Genomic DNA, 12,411 nt, shown 5'->3' on the forward strand with positions numbered 1-12,411 from the left:
ACCCCTATCTTCTTTTATTTCTTTGAATTCGTTGAATTCCTTGATCATGTTTATGATTGTTCTTTTAAATTCAGTGACCTGGGTTATCTCTAGGGGGTTCTCCTTGTAGAACTCTTCTACAGGACTGGTGAAGTTTGGTGGGGATGTACTGCTTTGGCTTTCCATTTTATTATTCTTTTTTTGTGATTTTGGTATGTTAATTTCTTTTGTTGTTTATGATTCTGATATGAAAATTAAGTTGAAGTATGCTTCTGTTTGTATTCTGTGTGCCTTGGTCCTTTTCTTATTGGTTATGTAAAGCTGGTTGGTCTAAGTCTTAGGTTCTCTCAGGTTTTATTTTGGAGGGAACTGATGACTTCAGATCAGCTACTCGGGAGCTCTCACAGAAGCCCAAGTAAGGTTCCAGTTAGGTACACACAGGTTTCCTTCTAAGGTTTGGACCCCCACTAGTAGGAACTCAGGGAAAAAATTGGGAAGTTCCCTAAGTGGAACCAGAGGGAGACCAGAACTCAGCACTCTGGTAGTCTGCTGAGATCAGAGCTTCTACACCAGATGGAGGTCTGAACCCACCCTCTCAGGCTGTCTGCTAGGATCTCAGCCTTAGCCTACCAAAGCGAGATCTGCCTTGGGGCCCTGGGAGGGGTCTCACAAAATCCCAGGTAAGGTGATGGGTATGGCACAATTAGGGGAAGCTCACCACCATGTGGAGGCAGGATATAGCGGCTCTCAGGCAGTCTGCATTCTCAGGCTCCCTGTCAGAAGGAGGCCAGAACTCAGCACTCTCTGGCGGTCTGCTGAGATCCATTTTTGTTGCTTTTTAAGCAAACAAAGGGAAGAACAGAGGAGTGATGAAAGACTATAATGAGAAAATCTGGCTAATTCTCAAATCTGAGAAATTAGGAAATTTTGACTGTAATGGAGTACTTACTTTATGCCAATAGGCACACTATTTGGGTTTCTATACCAGTTCCATTTTCCCCAATTATGGAGTTTTAAGAAGCCTACACAAATTAATTTTCAATAGCTCTTTGCAATTTGAGTATGGTCCCACAGAGACTGAAAACAAAGTAAAAGAATTCTACCACCCTTCCTTAGGATTGGCTCATAATATCCTCCATTTTTTCTTCAGTATCTGACAAGCACAGGTGAGTGAGATCATTTCTATATGGAACAGTAACTATATTTTTGTGAAGGTGAATAGGAGATCTGAGTTAGGAGGAGGAGGAGGAGGAGGAGGAGGAGGAGGAGGAGGAGGGGAAGAGGCCCCAGACAGGGGAGGAGGCCCAAGACAGTGCCCAGACAGGGGAGGAAGGCTCAGAATAGATTCAGCTGTGTTCCAGTTACTCTCACTTGCATCTAAAATGGCCGACTTCTGGGTTCTTGGCTAAAGTTGGTCCTTTTGCAGGGTGTCTGTCTCTTTGCCACATGGACTGTTATTTCTGCTTCAATAATGCTTGGCTGTGTGCTGTCACTGCAAACTTCTTGCCTTGTAATTTTTTTACCTGATGAAGAAAAGAACCTAGAGACTAGGCTGACATCACTGCCCTGCACAGGACTGGCTGAGTATGGGAAATTGGAGTTTATGGGGCAGAGAGGAGTAAGAAGCAGCTTAGCGTTGTGAGTCTTTGCATTCATCACCAGTGCTCTCCAACAGAACAAAGGGACCCTGGTGGAGAATCTTAAGTGCCACATTGAAGAAGTCACGCTTGATGAGAAAGGAGCATTGTTAGCCCTTGAACAGTGGAAGGAACATAAGAGAACGAATAGACAGCTCTGGGTGACAGAACTGAATTTTCTGGTTAATTAAGACACTTAGGAAAGGCTCCACAATGGCTCTCATGGGGCACAGGGGGCAACTCTGTAATTCTAAATGCTCTTTAACAGATGAACTAGTATGTTTGCTAATCTGATTCTCTGCCTGTCAAGGGGAGGCCCAGAGACTAAGTCAGCCACCTCAGCTTTTCCCTTTAGAGGCACAGGAAGCTAAACTTGAGCTGAATGTCACCTTAACTGATAATTTGTTTGTGTATTTCATTTTCAGATGTGGCTGATGAGAACTACAGAGATGAAGAGACCTGTTCACAACTCTTGCTTCTTCTCCTGTTCATCCTTTGGTGGAAGGATGTAGATTCAGCCCTGGGCTCTCTGTCTCTCTTTCTCTCTCATCACTCTCATTGCAATTTTGGATTATCTCACTGCCCATAAGGAAAAATGTACCCAATGCTTGGTCCATCAGTTCTTTGAGCGCATCTTCTCCCACGGTCCTATCCTTCATGCTGCCTCAGCCACTCATTTCTCTATCACACCAGAGATAGTGTTATCCCTGTCGCTTTATTCCCTTTACAATGTCAGGGTCGACATTTCAGTCTTTGAACTCCATCTCCTATTTTTCTAGGAAATTCCCTCTAGTATTCCAGTTCCACCAGTGCGTCAGATTGGGATGTCCAGTTCACTGACTTGACTTCTCCTCCTGTCCCCTCTCCCCCGACCCCGACGTGGTGCTGGGCTTTCTTCACTTGGCTTAGAGTCCGTGGTACATCTGGATACAGACGCATTTGCCTTTCTTCTGTTGTCTTATTACTAAAGCACTTGGTGGACCGGGGGCCATCTTCCTTTTCTGCACTGTAATCCCTCAAGGACAGGAGCTTAATTTTTTTTTTTTCTCTAGGTACCTAAACATGATTGGCCTATGGTAGGTGCTCAATAAATGTAAATTGAATGAGTAATTAAGACCATGGAGGTTTTAGTAGTTTTCAGAGAGATTAAATCACGTTTGCAGTGGCGAAGCAAGGCACATGCTTCTGTTTTAATTATTTATAAATAACTGTTACCATTTTTCCTCACGTGCCCCCTTCTCTCCTCCAGAAATGAGAGTCTCACTCTGAGGTTTCCTGTGTCTCCCTTTGAGGAACTGATTACAGGGAAAATTCAGGTCATTGTCCCTTTATCCTCAGGAAATGCAGAGGTAAGGGGCTGAAGAAGGAATGGGCATGTGATGAGTGCCAACTTTGAAGCTGGCATCACCTTTGGAATCCATTTTGATGTGGAAATGGTTCAGTAGGCACTGGGAATGTGCATCGGGAACTTAAGAAGAGGCTCCAACCAGGTAGAAATTTGAAGGCCATCACTATAGTTCTGTGATGTAGTGGTAGATAAAGATAAAGCATATAGAAAATAGAAAAGAGCAGAGAAGAGCCATGATAGAATCATGGGATGTGAGGCCAGCATTACCAGAGAGCTCTGGTGTCATAAAAGTGACTCACTCTGATGATAGAACAAAGCAAGCATGTCCATATGCACTGTGCCCCACCTGCAGATAAGGCTACTGTATTAAGAAATTTAGACATGCGTGTAGGCTTGTGGCAATTTGTGGAACGGATAGGATCCACTGTACTAAAATACAAAATGAGAGCTGTATCCTTGGAATGGTGAAGTACAATTGATGGGAAAGTGGTAGAAAAGACCGACCGGTGATGCCACGTGACTTTCTGATCTAGCACCAGCTGTGCACTAATTGCCCTGTCATCCTCTATCCCCAGGCCCCTGGCATCCTCTGGGCCTTACTCTCTTTGTCTTTAAAGTAAAAAAGATCCTATACCAATAAGTCTAAGTAGGCAGACACAGGCAGCAAATCAGAATCAGGGGATATTCCTCTTAATATTGCATCAAATTGGATTTTATTATCAAACTTTGTAACACGAGCAAAAATTACATATTGATTTAATATCTCAGGCTCCTGGAAGTAATGCTCAATCAACTCTTCATGGCTGGCAAGGATAGGGTTAAAAAGACAAGCCTGAAACTGGATGATTTTGCTCAGTTCTGCATTTCTATTGAGAACACCAGTAAATCAGTGCACGATTGTTATTTTTGATCATTGCTGTTGATTAAGAGCTGCAGGCAAAACCACCCATCGGAAAGACCTGCATTTGAACAGGTAAAGCCTCTTTCATGTGAGATGAATCTCAAGAAATTAGAGTGGTGGACATGATGATGTCTTGGGTAAGCCTGGGTGACTTCCCAGTCCTCACTAACTGTACTCAAGTAGCCAGTTCAGATCACTCATTCAGATGTGGATTTTGGGGAACATTAAGGACAGGACTCAGTGGTGCACCCTGATAAGGAACTTTCAGCTGGCTGGGTTGTTGGATCCCTGGGGGATGGTGTTACCATTATATCTCAGAAACCGCCTTTGAAGTTGCTCTGTGGGCTAGGAGCTTTCAAAGAGCCACAAATTAGTACACAGAGAGCAAAGCAGTGTGTTAAGTAGTTTCTCTTTGTGGTGAAGGTGGAGATGGAGTAGCACAGCAAGCACCTGGAAGGACTGTGGTAGAAAAGACCTAGGACTTAATGCATGAACAGGAACCCTGATGCCTGCTAGTTCCCCTGGCTCCCCACCCCTTGCCAGTGCTGGGCACCAAACTCAAAGCCTTGTGCTTCTTAGGCAAGTGGTCTACCACTGAGCTAAATTCCCAACCCTTAAATTTTGTTTTATTTTGAAGTACTGGATTGGACTGAGAACTTTGGGCATGCTGGGCAAACACTTTACTACTGAACTGTACTCCTAGCTCCAAGACCTAATGTATGAAAACAAAAAAACCTGACCACCTGCTCTATAATAATTAGTGCCGTGTTACAATATGACACTAATAATCTAGGCTGATTTGGGTAGTTCTTGCATTTCTATGCAACCTCTTTCTCTGATAGCTAATTGCTGATGTTATAGAAATGTGAATTTTGAATCTTTGGTTCTAAAGCACGTGTTTTGCTTTTGTGGATGCTTATAGGCCATACATGGTAGGATTTTGGTAAGTCAGCCCCTTTTACTATAAATCGCTGGGCATCAAAGGTAGAAGAACAATCTTTATCCTTGGTAACACCAAGGGACGGGCATAACGTCAGCACTGGGTCTTGGATTTGTGTGTGAGTCTTGTGAGGCAGTGTCCAGATTGGGGAGGCAGAGGGAACTGGGAAAGGGCCCTTCTTAGAGCTGCAGCAGGTGTATCAGGCAGGTAGACAACTCCAGCCCCAGCAGTGGAGTGGAACAGGTAAAGCGCAGAATGGCTATGGCAGGCAGGCAGGCTCACAGCTTGGGTATTAGAGGGAGCCAGAACTAGATTAGGGGCCAGCACTGCCCTCTCCAGCTTTACCATCCTTAAGTGAGTCACTTCGTGAACCTCATTTTCTTTTTTTCTTTTTTTGAAATGCATCAGGAGGTACATGTGGCGGGAGTGGCAGTTTAAGAAATATTTTTATTGCCAGGTGTGGTGGCACACTTCTTTAATCCCAGCTCTTGGGAAGTAGAGGCAGGTGGATCTCTGTGAGTTCAGGAGCAGCCTGGTCTACATAGTAAAGCTCAGGCCAGCCGGGGCTATAGGGAGACCCTGCCTCAAAAAGGAAAAAAAAAATTTTATTGATTGGCTAATTTCATACAATGTAATTTGATCGTATTCAGACCTCCTGTAGCTTCTCCACACTTACCTTACTATCCTCTTCACAACTTCTATAATTATTTGAGACTGTGGAATGCTCAACCCTTAAATGGGACACCTATATTGCACCCTCTTCTCCCAAGGCTCAAGGATCATTGTGGAAGAGGGAGCAGTAAGATTGTAAGAGCCTGAGGTTGCAGATGAATACAAGAAAACTGTTGTCTGGACACCACAGGGTAGTTGCACATATGAACTCACAGCACTTATGACAGCATGCAGAAAACCTGTGAAGACCTGAGAAAGGGGTCCAGCATGGATGGGAAGGTGAGCAGGAAGCTCCATAAGCAATTGATAGATCCTGGAGAAGGAGAATCAGTTTTCCTTTCTGGTGTTGTAGCCCGAACATTACTCATTCCTCCGAAAAGAGTAAGCCAGCCAGGGGCCAGACGGGGAGCACCCTGGGAAGAGGGGTGGAGCTGCCAGGAGACCGAGCTATGGAGAGTGAGCAGCGTGGTGGTGAGATTGGACCAGAGAAAGCATGCGTGGGGTTGCCAGGGCAAACTGCTGCATCCCACGGGGTATGGACACACGATGGGACACTTAAGACCATGGGCGCAGCATGTGAACACTAATGGATATTGCGGGTGGGGCCTTGAATGATGCATGGGTCCTGAGAAGCCATTTCTTTGTAAGTCACTCCCTCCGGAATGTCATAAACCCAGACTAAAAATGTCTTATGTTAGTCTGTGAGCCCTGGGGCCTCGGAGAGTACCCATGCAAGCCTCCCAAGAAGGGAAAGGGGAAGAAAATTTAGTGCCACAGGTGTGATGCCTGGTAGGCTGACCGGACTCCAAGGGAACACTCTTGACCTATGCCCAAGAGTGTTTAGGAAACACAGATTAGACTTGATAGACTTTTAAAAAATGAGTCTTGCTGGGTGTGGTGGCGCACACCTTTAATCCCAGTACTAGGGAGGGAGAGGCAGGTGGATCTCTGTGAGTTCCAGGACAGCTGGGGTTACAGGGAGACCCTGTCTCAAAAAGACCAAAAAGGAAAAAAACAAATGAGCCTTATTTTCTTTACTCCATGAAGTTGGGATTAAAAACAGTATCTACTTCATAGAAACATTCTTAATAAATAAGTGATTGTGACACTCTTTGTAAGTGCTTGATATAAAGAGATCAATCACGATTACTGTTTTTTAAAAACAAGTGAATAGACTAGGTGTTTGTTTTAATGATCTGTTAAACCAAGGCATAGATACCTGGCAGAGGAATGGTTGTTGGATCCAGGCTGAGGCACCTGGGCAAGGTGCACCAGCACCTCAATATGTTCCATTAGCTCCAGGAATAAAGCTTTCTGTCCTCTAGCCTGATTCACAGCCCTATTGGGTGGGCTAGTGTTACCATCTAAGTGTCTTGATTGGGTTTGTTTTCTTTGTCAATTAAAGATTTAAAAGCCAGGAAGAATCTCAGACATAGCAAGCAGCAACAAGCAACAGACTTTGTTACAAATGAAGAAGAAATTGTCTACTGCCATTGCTATTGGTTACTCTTTAGAACTTGACAGGAAGACCCTACCGCTAATGATGCTACATACCTGAATCATAGAACAAACATTGAGAAATCAAGGTGGTACTGCCTTTGAATATTCATCTCTCCTGGCTAGCTGCTGGAAGGTGCTATGCATGCTTCCAGAAGAGAAAAGTAATCATCAACCTTCCTCAGTTATGAACCCTGCAAGCTCCAATATCAACTGGCTTGGCAAGGTATGCCATTGGTGCAATAGTGGCATGAAAGTCATGGGAGTTACCAACTACTTTCTGATTGGATTTAAGGCCTACTTCACAAGGTGGAGACCATACCTACCACTGTTATCAGAGTGAAGAACCTGTGTCTTGACAGGTCACAGGTAGTAGGGGAGAATCTATTGCTACTATTCTGCTAAATACACATAGTAGTAAACTGACTCCTAATAACTTATTGTACTACCCATAGATTAGTACATCTCTCAACTTTCACTAGAGATGCTTCTTGCAGTAGATGGTGATTAGCACAGAGACCTGCAACTAGTCAATGTGCAGAGAATGAGAGAATGTGGAGTGCTCAGCCCTAAATGGGATACCTATACCACATCCTTCTCCCAAGGTTCAGAGATCATTGAAGAAGAGGGGGTGGAAAGATTGTAAGAACTATAGGTGGTGGATGAATATGAGGAAACTTGCCTGGACACAACAGGGTAGTTGCACATATGAACCCACAGTGCTTGTGACACATGCACAAGACCTGTGTAAACCTAAGCCAGACAAAAACAGCATGAATGGAACAGTGGGTAAGAAGCCTTAGGTGAAGAACTGTGGCAATTGATAGCTGCAGGGAAAGGGGGACTTGGTTTTCTTTAAGGATGTGATGCTTGGTAGGTTAACCAGGCTCCAGGGGATGGATCCACACCCGAAAGCATTTGAGGGACAGAAATCATACATGAGAGACCTTTAAAAATAATAGAGGACATGAAGTCAGGAAGGGTAGTAAGGTGGGGGTGGATCTGAGAGGAGATGGGGAGAGGGGTCGGAATATAATCAAAATACATTACATGGAATTATCAAAGAATCAATAAAAATGTTTTTTAAAAGGTAAAGAAACACATCCACACAGCAGAGCACACAGAAAGATTCCCCACAGTGGGGAGGGGGTTCAGAAGCCCAAATCCAAAGCCTTGAGGAGGGCTTGGGTCTTTTAAGTGTTTGGGTGTATAGGGCAGGTCTCGTTCCCCTAATTTTGGATTGTTCAACTTAAAGAAGAGGGGGCTGATAGATTCTCAGCTCTGAGACAGGCCTTGTCCAGATTTGGCCTTGGACTTACCTAAACTGGTCTGGACTGGTCAGCCGGAAGAAAGGCCCTGTTGGCAGGAGGAAGAGCCCCACATCTTTGATGAAGAAGTTGGGCATTTGTTTGCCATCTTTGTTACTTGTCAGTGGCCATTTCTTTATTTGACTCCCTGCCAGGGATATGGCTATCTTCTGGTTCCTCACTGGGACTGCTTAGTATGTCCTGGGTATGGGAGCTCCCTGTGTGGTGGTTGTAGGGAGTCCAGCTTCCCCAGAACCTCTCAGTCTTGGCTGTGCATTGGCACCCACTTTGGGGTTTGATGATAAACTAGTGCCTGGGCCCCACCTCTAAAGACATCCCTTGATCATTATTTGAGAAGAAGATCCAAACACTGATATTTTAAAAGCTCATTAGTGGAAACTCATGTTTTGCCAGCTTGGAAAACGACTGATTTGGAATTTAATATGTCAACTAAGCATTGTTTTAATGCAGTCAAGGCAGTAAACACCTGGTAGCGCACTTCTTGCCCGAACCATAATTCTTTATTAACCAACTGATGTAATTGTTTCTTCTCCTTTTGACCTCTTTCCCACACCTGACGCTGTGGAACTCACCTTTTGGAAATTTCAGGTCTCTCTCCTGGCTTGCCTCCTACTGCTCAGTGGCTTGCCTCTCAGTCTTTTTAGTGTTTTGCATCCTTCGTGGCCACTTTGAGTATTAACAGTTCTATCGTCAGCAAGCTTTTCACTTTTTTTTTTTAAAAAGGCCTTTTTAATTAGTGTATATTAAATGTTCAAAATAATGGGCTCCGTTTGGATATTTTCATACATCTATGTAATACACTTCCACCAGCTTCTACCATCACCCATGATTTCCAAACCGGGAATTTCAAATCTCCATATAACTTGGGATCCAGGTGTGTAGGTGCAGCCCAGGGACTTGCATATTTCTGGATCATCTCAGTTCCAGCTGCCTAGAAATCTTTTAATATTGTCCCTTACTGCTATCATGGCCAGGCCTGATCTTTATCAGTTTCTTTACTCTGGTTTTAATCTGTCTCTTCATTCCTAGTGGACTCTCTTGCTTCCCCATCACTCCTTCCTAATCGCTGATTCTAAATTATGAAATTTAGAAGTTGACCAACTTCTTTTGCTTTCTAGTCTCTGAAGCTTGCCAAATAAAGTTTCATCTCTACCTTGTTCTCTCTCTCTCTCTCGCTTTATTTTCATTTTATGTGTATGAGTGTGTTGCGTGCCTGTGTGAAAGTGCACCCATGTCATGCAATGCCTGCAGAGGACAGAAGAGGGTGTTGGATCCCCTCAAACTGGAGTTATGAATGGTTGTTAGCTGTCATATGGGTGCTGGGATTTGAAACCGGATCTTCTGCAGGAACTGCCAGTGCTCTTAAACTGCTGAGCCATCTCTCCAGCCCCTACCTTGTTGTTCTGCAAGAAGAGTCATGCCTTCTTCCATTTTCAAGTCCAGCTTCTCCACTTGGATCCCACTTTGTCTCCTTCATTTAGACACTGACCAAATACTTACTAGCTGTTACTATGAGCTTTGCAGTACACTAGGCAGGGAATGTAGCAATCTAAACGACATGAAGTCTCTGCTTTTGTGAAGCTCATAATCTAATGGAAGAAGACAAGAATGTAGACTAAAAGTGGATACATATTAGGCGTGATATGAGCTAGTAGGAAAATAGAGCCATGTTAGAACAGAGAGACTGGCGCTGCTGCTTTCTGTGGTGTGGTTGTTGGATGAAATGACGGACGTCTAGAGGCAGAAGAGCAGGAAGCAAACAGGTAGGGAATATGTGGGATGTCTGAGGTGCCTATGGGGCAGAGAAGTAGAAGATAAAGTAAATAAGGTAGCCAAGCCAAACGTGGGTGAGCCTTTGGGTGCTTGGATGCCTGGGTAGGGACTGAGATTTTATTATGAGTACAGTGAAGCACTTGAAGGGCTGAGCAAAGGAACAATATGATCTGATCTGTGTTTGAAAAGAAATCTTCTCATTGCAGGTTGGAGACTGTAGAAGAGATACATGTGAAGGCAAAGTGACTAGTTAAGAGGTTAAGTTCAAGCGTGGGCATGTAGCTCAATGGTAGAGCACTTGCCTACCATGTGTGAGATGTGAGGCCCCTGAATTTGTTCTCTAGCAACACACCATAGAGCCAAGTCTCTATGAGAGGTGATGCTGGTTTCAGTGAGATGAGTAATGAATTAGTGAGAAGCTGTAATATAAATTATATTGGTGAATTGTCATGTGTGGTTGGTGCTTGTTGAGAGTCAACCACAGGAGTGAGGAAGGCCCCCCCTTTCCCAGATTCAAGCAAGTTTATTTCAGGTTTCCTCCAAAGCTTCCTGTCCTGGGTCAGGCTGGCCCCTGGCCCCATAACATGGAGAAAGGAGAAGCAAACAGTTAAGGGTTCTTAAAAACAGTGCACCCTTGAGAACAGTTAGAAGGTAAACCATTTCAAACAGAGGTTAGTATTGTTTATGCCAAGACATAAAAATGCCTACAGTGGGACTGTTAAGCCCATCCATGTAGAGAAAATTATCTGTGAAGATCCCAGTCATGAACCCCATCTGCACTATTTTAGTAGGGTTTCCCCAGCAGATTTCTGCTGGATATTGTAAGTGCCAAGTTTGATGTCTCTCTCTGCTGCATGCTATTTATTCTTTCACTTTTGCTTGTTACATGATATGTTCACTCATTCAACAGTGAAAGTATAGCTATCATGAATCATTCTTTGGACAGAACAGAAGTGAACTGATAAAGGGTTTTACTTAAAAGGTTATTATTTAATTTTGCAGGTAACATATGTTTTTATTACAACATGATTTTGTAAAAAGTAGTATACTTACGGAATAGTTAAATCTTGCTAGTTAACAAATATATTGAGCATTTTTTGTCATCACATATTTAGCATTTTTGTGGTGAGAAGTCATAGCATCTACTCCCTTTATTGTTTTCAAGAATATAGTACTGTAGGTCTGGAGAGATGGCTCAGCACTGACTGCTTTTGCAGAGGACCCAGGTTCGATTCCCAGCACTCACATGGCAGCTACGAACCGTCCTTGACTCCAGTTCCAGGGGAATCTGAAGCCGTCTTCTGACCTCCGCAGCATTGCATGACACTGGTACACTCACACACATGCAGGCAATACACTCATACACATAAAAATAATAAAATAAAATATTAAAAAATGAATATAGTACTGTAACATCATCAACTATGGTTGCTTTGCTGTACAATATGCCTCCTGAAATTGATCGCTCTTATCTAACTATTGGGTTTATTTTAGAGGTAGATCTTATAGGATTTGCTCTAATTTTAGCTCTTAAATGCAGAATGTGAACAAAAGAAAAAAATTAAAAATGCTTTTTGGATTTTTTGACCTGAGCTATTGTTAGAATAAAGTTGCTGTTAACCAAGAAAGACTTATGGAGAAGTAATTTTTGGAAGAAAAACCAACTAAAGACATGCTATTTTGAGAAGGACATTAGCTATTGGAATGAGACGTCAATTAGATACAAGAATTTGGAGTTGAAGGAGGGGTTCTTGGCTGGATGCATAAACCTGAGTCATTAATATATAGATCATATATGTAAACCATAGGACTGCATGAACTGCCCCAGGACAGTAAGTATGGATTCAAAGGAGAAGGAAAGTGCAAGCTGAGCTCTGTGGTCCCTCAGTGTGGTGTGTGTTTCACAGGACAGCAGGGAAAAAGGAAGTGGAGACAGCAAGCATGGATCACTATTTCAAGAAGTTTTTCTCAAAGGAGAATAGGAAATGAGGCTGTTGCTGGAGAAGTCAACTGGCTTTTTATTAGGAGCTGTAACAGCGAAAAGAAAGACCGACAGAAAGGAAATAACTGGTTGCTTGCTCTACCCACCACCTCCTCTCTCCAGAGTACCATGTACTCTATACCTTCAGCCTCTCTTTTAGTTCTAGATTTTTCATGTAATTTTACAAATATATGTTATCTTCCTTTGCTTTATTTATGTGAAATCTCAAGAACTTTGGAGTGGTATCATTATGAGTTAGATATCTATCTATCTATCTATCTATCTATCTATCTATCATCTATCTATCTATCTATCTATCTATCATCTATCTATCTATCTATCTATCATCTATCTA

The sequence above is a fragment of the Nannospalax galili genome, unplaced genomic scaffold (genome assembly GCF_000622305.1).
Source record: "Nannospalax galili isolate Female #2095 unplaced genomic scaffold, S.galili_v1.0 scaffold341, whole genome shotgun sequence".
NCBI lineage: Eukaryota > Metazoa > Chordata > Mammalia > Rodentia > Spalacidae > Nannospalax > Nannospalax galili.